We start from the raw sequence: 7,089 nt of genomic DNA, 5'->3' as shown, positions 1-7,089 counted from the left end.
GACCGGATGAATACCTTGTACTATTTGATTTATTGCTCTGAGGAGGTCTTGAACTAATCTATCATCTTTTTCATCAGCCTTTTAAAAGGCAAGATCGGGGTGTTATATCTGGATTCACATTCTATTAACAATTTGTATCTTAAAAATTTTTGTATTACCATTACTAACTCTTTCCGACTTTCCGGTTTTAGGGGGTATTGTTTCATTCTTACCGGATTCGATCCTGGCTTTAAATCAACTCTCACAGGGTCTGCTTTTTGGATTTACCGGGAACTTCCCAGTCCAGACGACTGGAATGACAGCATTACACTTGGACCGGTATAATCTTCTGCTTTCGGTAAACATCCTGTTAACAACAAAGCCGCTGCTTCGATACGTTTAGTTTCTGGAATTAAAATTTTAAGCTCTCCATTTTTAAATTTAATTTCTGCCTCTAAGTTCTCAAATAGACCTCTCCTTAACAGGAGTTTAGGAGAATTTGGCACATACAAAAACTGCCGAGTGACCCATTGCTTTCCTAATTTCATTGTTAAAGATTTAAAGAAGGGTCTAGTTTCTCGTTCGCTTGTTGCACCAACACCACCAATTTCTTCAAAACTTAACTCTCCCTCTGAGGTATTTAAAACTGAAAAGGTGACTCTAGTGTCAACTCAAATTCAATTTTCTGTTCTCCCAGTTTAGCTGTAACCAGAGGTTCTGCTGGGAGACTCCCCTCCGGTCCCCGTCCGATACGTTCACTTAAAAAGAACAAATCTACATATGGCACTTTATTCCATTTACTCTCTCTCCTACAAAACAACAGTAATTGCAATATAGTATTGTAACTCAAAGTTCTGTTTGTTTACCATTTTTCCTGCAGTTCACCCCAACGTGCCAATAAACATCCCAGCGGTGATGTTTCTGGTAACTTTTCATCAGCAGTTCTATTTCCTGCACTCTTATTCTTAAACAATTTTGCTAATGCCATTATACTTATATACATTCAAATACCAAATACCAAACAAATGCAAACGACAGCTGTCCCAAATAATACACAAAGTCCAACCCAGCAATAGCTTTCGCTTATGACTTACGGGCAGACGCCTAGGCTTCCACTGCAGACGGCTACCCTCCAAGCCCCAACCCTGGGAAGCTTTCGCCGCGCCTCACGGGCAGGCTTTCCAAACAAATTCCAAAGAAGCAGCGCCTTACCTTTTTTCCAGGGAGCGCTGCGAGGAGCTTTGCGTGTCGAGGGTGACGGTTCTCCCCGAGAATACCTCGGTGCCGGCCGGAGCTCGATCGACACGCCATCTCGTCCAGTCTCACTCGCAAGGTCCCATCTGGGTCGCCAAAACCGTTACCGAAATCCAGAATAAAACTCCTTAACGCCAACGTGAAGTTAAGAAGCAGGCACTTTGTTTATCGCAGCGCTGGGGACACGGGAACCTCTGTCCTCCGGGATTCCCTGTGATTCCTTGCAGACGTCTCCTAGCGTCTTTTGGCCTTTTCTTATAAGGGCCGGAGATCCCAGGTAGCAGCCCCAGACTTGTCTAATGAGGCTACCCTAGATGATTCTTCTCTTTTGCAGGAAGCTCTCTTCTCCGGGATCGACCCAAGACTCCTCCCAGGCGTCATCTCAGAATGTTTTGACCTCTGCGTTCGGGACCGGAGATCCCAGCTACCTGCCCCAGACTCCTCCAAGTAAGTAGCTCGAGACATTTTTGTTCTCCTGTAGAGAAATCTCTCAACTCCGACAGCCACCTGAGACTCCTCCCAGGCATCTCCCACAGTCTTCTGTCCTCTGCTTTACCTAGCTTAGGGGTCAGGTAGTAGCCCCAGACTCCTCCAAGGAAGCTACCGTTGAGGTTTTCTCTTTTTTTCGAGGAGCCTCTGCCCTCCGGGACTCCCTGTGATTCCTTCCAGACGTCTCCTAGCGTCTTTTGGCCTTTTCTTATAAGGACCGGAGATCCCAGGTAGCAGCCCCAGACTTGACCAATGAGGCTACCCTAGATGATTCTTCTCTTTTGCAGGAAGCTCTCTTCTCCGGGATCGACCCAAGACTCCAAGACAAGCAGGTGAAGGAAGCCTTGCTGAAGCTTCAGAGAAGGAAGAGGGTCTTTCATTCCGTCTAGCTGGCGCTCTAGGCTTTCACCTGTCTCCTGTCTTTCTGCTCTTTCTTCTTGAGCTCTTGGGGTATTTGTCACGGAAGGTTAAGTGGTTAAAAGTGTCCTGGTTTCAGCTTGGATAGAGTTAACTGTCTTCCTAGTAGCTGGTACAGTGCTATGTTTTGAGTTCAGTATGCAAAGAACCTTGATAACACTGATGTTTGCAGTTGTTGCCGAGGAGTGTTTAGATAAAGTCAAGGATTTTTCAGCTTCTCATGCCCAGCCAGCGAGAAAGCTGGAGGGGCAGAAGAAGTTGGCACAGGACACAGCCAGGGCACCTGACCCAAACTGGCCAACAGGGTATTCCATACCATGCGACATCCCATCTAGTATAGGAACTGGGGAGTGGGGGGGGGAATCGCTGCTCGGGGACTAGCTGGGTGTGAATGGTGGGTGGTGAGCGATTGCACTGCGCATCATTTGTACATTCCGATCCTTTTATTATTGCTGTTGTCATTTTATTAGTATTATCATTATTAGTTTCTTCCTTTCTGTTCTATTAAACCGTGCTTATCTCAACCCACGAGTTTTACTTCTTTTTCCGGATTTTTTCCCCCATCCCACTGGGTGGGGGGGGAGTGAGTGAGCGGCTGGGTGGTGCTTAGTTGCTGGCTGGGGTTAAACCATGATAGAGACAGAGTCACAGCAGCACAGAATGGATGCTGAAAGAGACCTCTAGAGATCATCCAGCCCACCTCGGCTGCTCGAGCAGGGCCAGCTGCAGCAGGCTGTGAGTCTGCTTCTCGAAGGTTCTATTGGCTGCGTTGCTCCCAGGTTGTGGAGCTCGCATGGGAAATGGGCAATGAAGAGGGATGAAGTTTCCAGGCACTTTCTGGCCGGTGCAGTGATTTTTTCTACTCTTAAAAACTCAGTTGGGCTCAGCACAGCAAGGAGCCACAGCAAGGTCTTCAGTGCCTGCACTGGAAACTCTGCGTATACTCCAGCCAGGGAGCACCGCAGACACCCTTCCCTCCACGGGCCCCCAGTTTCCAAGAGAGAGCCCATGCCTCCAGCGGGTCCCAAGCGCCCTACCCAGGCAGGAGCACGGCACAGACCAGTGCGTTTAAAGCTTCTCCCGGAGGAGCCCGTGCAGCCCGAGTCGTTGAAGAGGGCGGTAGCTGGGAGCCTTGTGGAGGACATCCTGAGGAGGTGTGTGGCTCCAGGGCCACAGAGCCCCCAGGCAGCTCCCCCAGGCAGAGAATAAAGAGTTTGCTCCCAAGGGCTTGCTTGTGCCTACATTTATTGATGCCAGGCCATACTGTGCCTGGGTGTTTTCCCTGCAAAGTTTTCCCTCGTCTTCCTCCCTCCTACAGCCTCGGTCAGGCCAAGACCCAGTTCTACAGGGAATCTTAAGTAGGGACGAGAAAAGGAGTCAATGTTTCTGCCTTGTTTAGAAAGCTTTGTGGCTGGGCTATTGGAGGGGCTGGTCCAGCTCTGTAAAGCTGTACTCATGCCTTCTGTGAGTCCCATAGGTGGGCGCTCTTGAAGGCTGCGCCTTGTTCTGTGCGTTTATTCTCTCGTCCCCTCACGACCTCCTGATGGGCCTTGGGGTTCCTACCCAGGCCCGTTGGTAGTCCTGTGTCGCGGTAGAGACGGACACGACAAGTAACAGATTATGCAAAATGGCTCCTTTATTGTTCTAACACACCTTTTTATCCCCTACTTCAGAGTATGTGTTAGTAGATGATTGGTTTAGTTAGTAACGGTTCTTCTTATCGCTATCTTGTTTTTGTACCGCTCTTCTCGGATCTTCCCAGACTTTCAAGGATACACTACAAGCTGCTCAAGGTCGCGCTGTTCTCGAACTGTCAGGCATTTTGTAGACCCGTTGCATCCCCCGACAGTCCTGTCTGTGTCGCAACAAGGGACTGGCCTTCAAAATGAGGCTTTGGGCCCTAAGAGAAGGGTTTGGAGCATAAAAATGAGGGTTTGGAAACTCAGGATGTGGCTTGGACCCTGAAAACGACTGGCCGGATCCTAAAAATGAGGCTTTGGAGACTGAAAATGGGAGTTCGGCAACTAAAAAAGTGGCCTTGGGCTCTAAAAAGGAGACTTTGCCAACTGCAAGGGAGCCCGTGGACCCTCAAAATGGGGGTTTGGAGCCTGAAATGGGGCTCTGGAAGCCAAAACTAAGACTTTGGGAAGGGAAAACGAGGCTTTCTGCCCTGTAAGTGTAACTTTGGAGCCTAAAAGCGTGGCTTTGTGCCTTAAAGCTGAGGGTTTAAACCCTCCAAGTGAAACTGCGGGCCCTAAAGAACAGCTATGGGTCATAAAAGGCCAAATGGTTTGGACCAGAACAATGAGGAGTTTGGCCCTCCAGATGAGGCTTTGGGCACTAAAAATGGTGGGGGAGATGCTACATGTGACCCTTTGGGCTCTGCAAAGGAGGGGAACCTATTGGTGTCGATAGGGCCCCAAGACATGAGGCTTTGGTCCCAAAGAGAGGGCTTGGGTCACTCCAGGGGAGGCCCTCAGCTGTTAAAAGAGGCCTTTGGACCCTCCAATGGAGGGTTTGGGCCCTAAGAGTGGGGCTTTGGAAATGAAACTGAGGCTTTGAACCCTGCATTAGGTTTTGTGCCTTCAAGGGATGCTTCAGTACCAAAAACGAGGGCTTTGCGCCCTAGAAATGGGTCTTTGGAAGCTCCAAATGAGGGGTTGTGCGTTAAACAAGAGATGCCTTGCACCCCAGATGAGGAGCTTGGCCTCTAAAATGAGGCTTTGGGCCCTCCAATTGAATATTTGGACCCTCAAAATGAGGCCTTGGGCTCTCCCTAGTTGCAGACTGGATCCTAAAAATGAGCCTGTGGTCCCTGGAAAGGAGGCTCTCTTCCCTGAAGAGGAGGCTTTGGAAGGTAAAGAATGAGGCTTGGGGCTCTAACGGTGGGGTTTGTGCTGTAAAAGGAAGGCTTGGGCCTTACAAATGGGTATTTGGGCCCCTGCAATGAGGCTTCAGGACCCTAAAAATGAAGGGGTGGATTGTGGAAACGATTCTTTGGACCCCGAAAATGAGGCATTGGGCCCTAAAACTGAGGTTCGGAGCCTCAAAATTTGAGTTTAGAAACAAGGTTGCGGAGCCTGAAATGGGGCTCTGGAGTTTATAAATAAAGCTTTGGACCATCAAAATGAGGATTTGTTCACAAAAAAGAAGGGTTGGGACGCGAAAAGGAGTATTTGGACAGTCAAAACAAGGCTTTGGGACAGAAAAATGTGTACTTGGGCCTTATAAACGAAGCTGTGTACTCTAAAAAGTGGCCTTCAGTCCTAAAGCATTCAGTCTTCTATTGGGATGCTCCCTGTGGGACAGGAGGACAATTGCTTTGAGCTGCCTCTATTTCAGGAAGGATTACCTACATTTGCCTTCCATCTGAAATACTGCTTAGTGCAACTTGTTGGGTTGTTTGGTTTTTTTAAAATTGGGGAAGTGTGTGTGAACAGCTGAGTGCTAGTATACAGTGAATTACCTTCCCCTGCTGAGAGTAAATGGGTTTAGGAATAAAAATACCCGTTTTGTATTACAAAAATTGGTTCCCTTGAAGATGCAAGTGCTAACTGATGGACTCCTGGCTGACAAAATCTCTTCCCAGCTTGCTTAAACATTAAACAGCCTTCACAGATGATCTCGTGTGATTTCTTGCAATTAATCATGGTTGTCTGAAGCGTACCACTAAAGCATAGTAATGTGTTTTGGTTGTTAAAAAGTAGGAGGAGAAGTTCATGGAGACATCTTCTGTGTCGGGTTTCAATGAGTTCAAGCTATTGTTGTGTCCGGTTGAGAGTTTCTGATGTTATTTTTCCCTCTTTCGGAGGGAGGTGAACATGCCCATCTCGCCCTCCAGGAGCAAGGATGCCATCTCAAGCCCATGCCACCCTCAAAGCTTGCATCCTGGAGTTGAGCGTGGAGGGGCATCACCCCACGAAGGTTTGGTGTGTTGTAGCAGTCGGTGCTGTGGGGTCTGGTGGGTGGGTGGCAGTGGGGTGGAAGCAGCTGTTGGGGGTTCCGTCATTTGCATAGCCCAGCCCCCCCCGCATGCTTCAGAATGTTGGGGTCCCTGTGGCAGTTTTTGAATGGTCCCTCCCAGTTGGGTCAACGGACCCAGCGCAGCCAGAAGATCCCGTTGGAGCTCCTCTCTCTGGCATAAATCCCTCAGCGTTTGGGCTTGAGAAGAGGTAAAGTTGGAATCTGCAGATCTCCTTAGGTGACCTTCAGGAGCTGTGGGCTGTGGGTGGGGACTGGCTCTCTGTCTCTGGTCCAGCGACTGGTGTCATTGCTCATAGGAAGAGCTTTACCAGGCGACTCTGCCGTTTCCCTTCTTCTGGGGGTTACGGGAGCCGTTTTGGAGGTGAGGGAGATGTGAATTCCCGGTCTTGAGCCAACCTGGATGGAGCAGAGGTGGACTGTGATTTGTCTGACCTCAACAGTGTATCTGTAACGCAGTTGCAATCGTCTCTGCCTGCACAACTGGCATGAGGTCCTGTTTTATTTTAAAGGAGACGTAGTGAATAAAATCAGTGAATCTAATGGGCGGTCTTTCTGACCAAATATATAAATGTTTATTTAGGATAAGATAAACGGTCCCTTGAAGCACTGGTTACACAGACTTAACTCTGTGTTGCCTAAAAATGGGACCAAGTTTGGCTCGGCCGTGGGCGTCTACATTAGAGACATCCACGTTTAGTCAGATGAATCACACCCCAGTCTCCTGTGTTCCTCATCAGGTCTCTGGCAACTCTGCTGTTAGCCCTTACTGAAGCCAAGTACAGTCTCTCATTGATTGATAGATTGATTTTAACAGAAAGGAAAGTCAGTCTTAGACATTTGGTTGCGGAAGAAAGTTTGTGTTTGAAGATCGTGCTTGGATCTTTGAGTAGGTCTAATTAGATGCCTTTTCCTCTTTGCTTCATCCCTGATAAGCTTAGGCACTCTCTGTTTGTCCTGTTTCGGAGG

The sequence above is a fragment of the Accipiter gentilis genome, unplaced genomic scaffold (assembly GCF_929443795.1).
Source record: "Accipiter gentilis unplaced genomic scaffold, bAccGen1.1, whole genome shotgun sequence".
In the NCBI taxonomy this organism is placed as follows: domain Eukaryota; kingdom Metazoa; phylum Chordata; class Aves; order Accipitriformes; family Accipitridae; genus Astur; species Astur gentilis.
Note: the sequence above shows the minus strand (reverse complement) of the source record.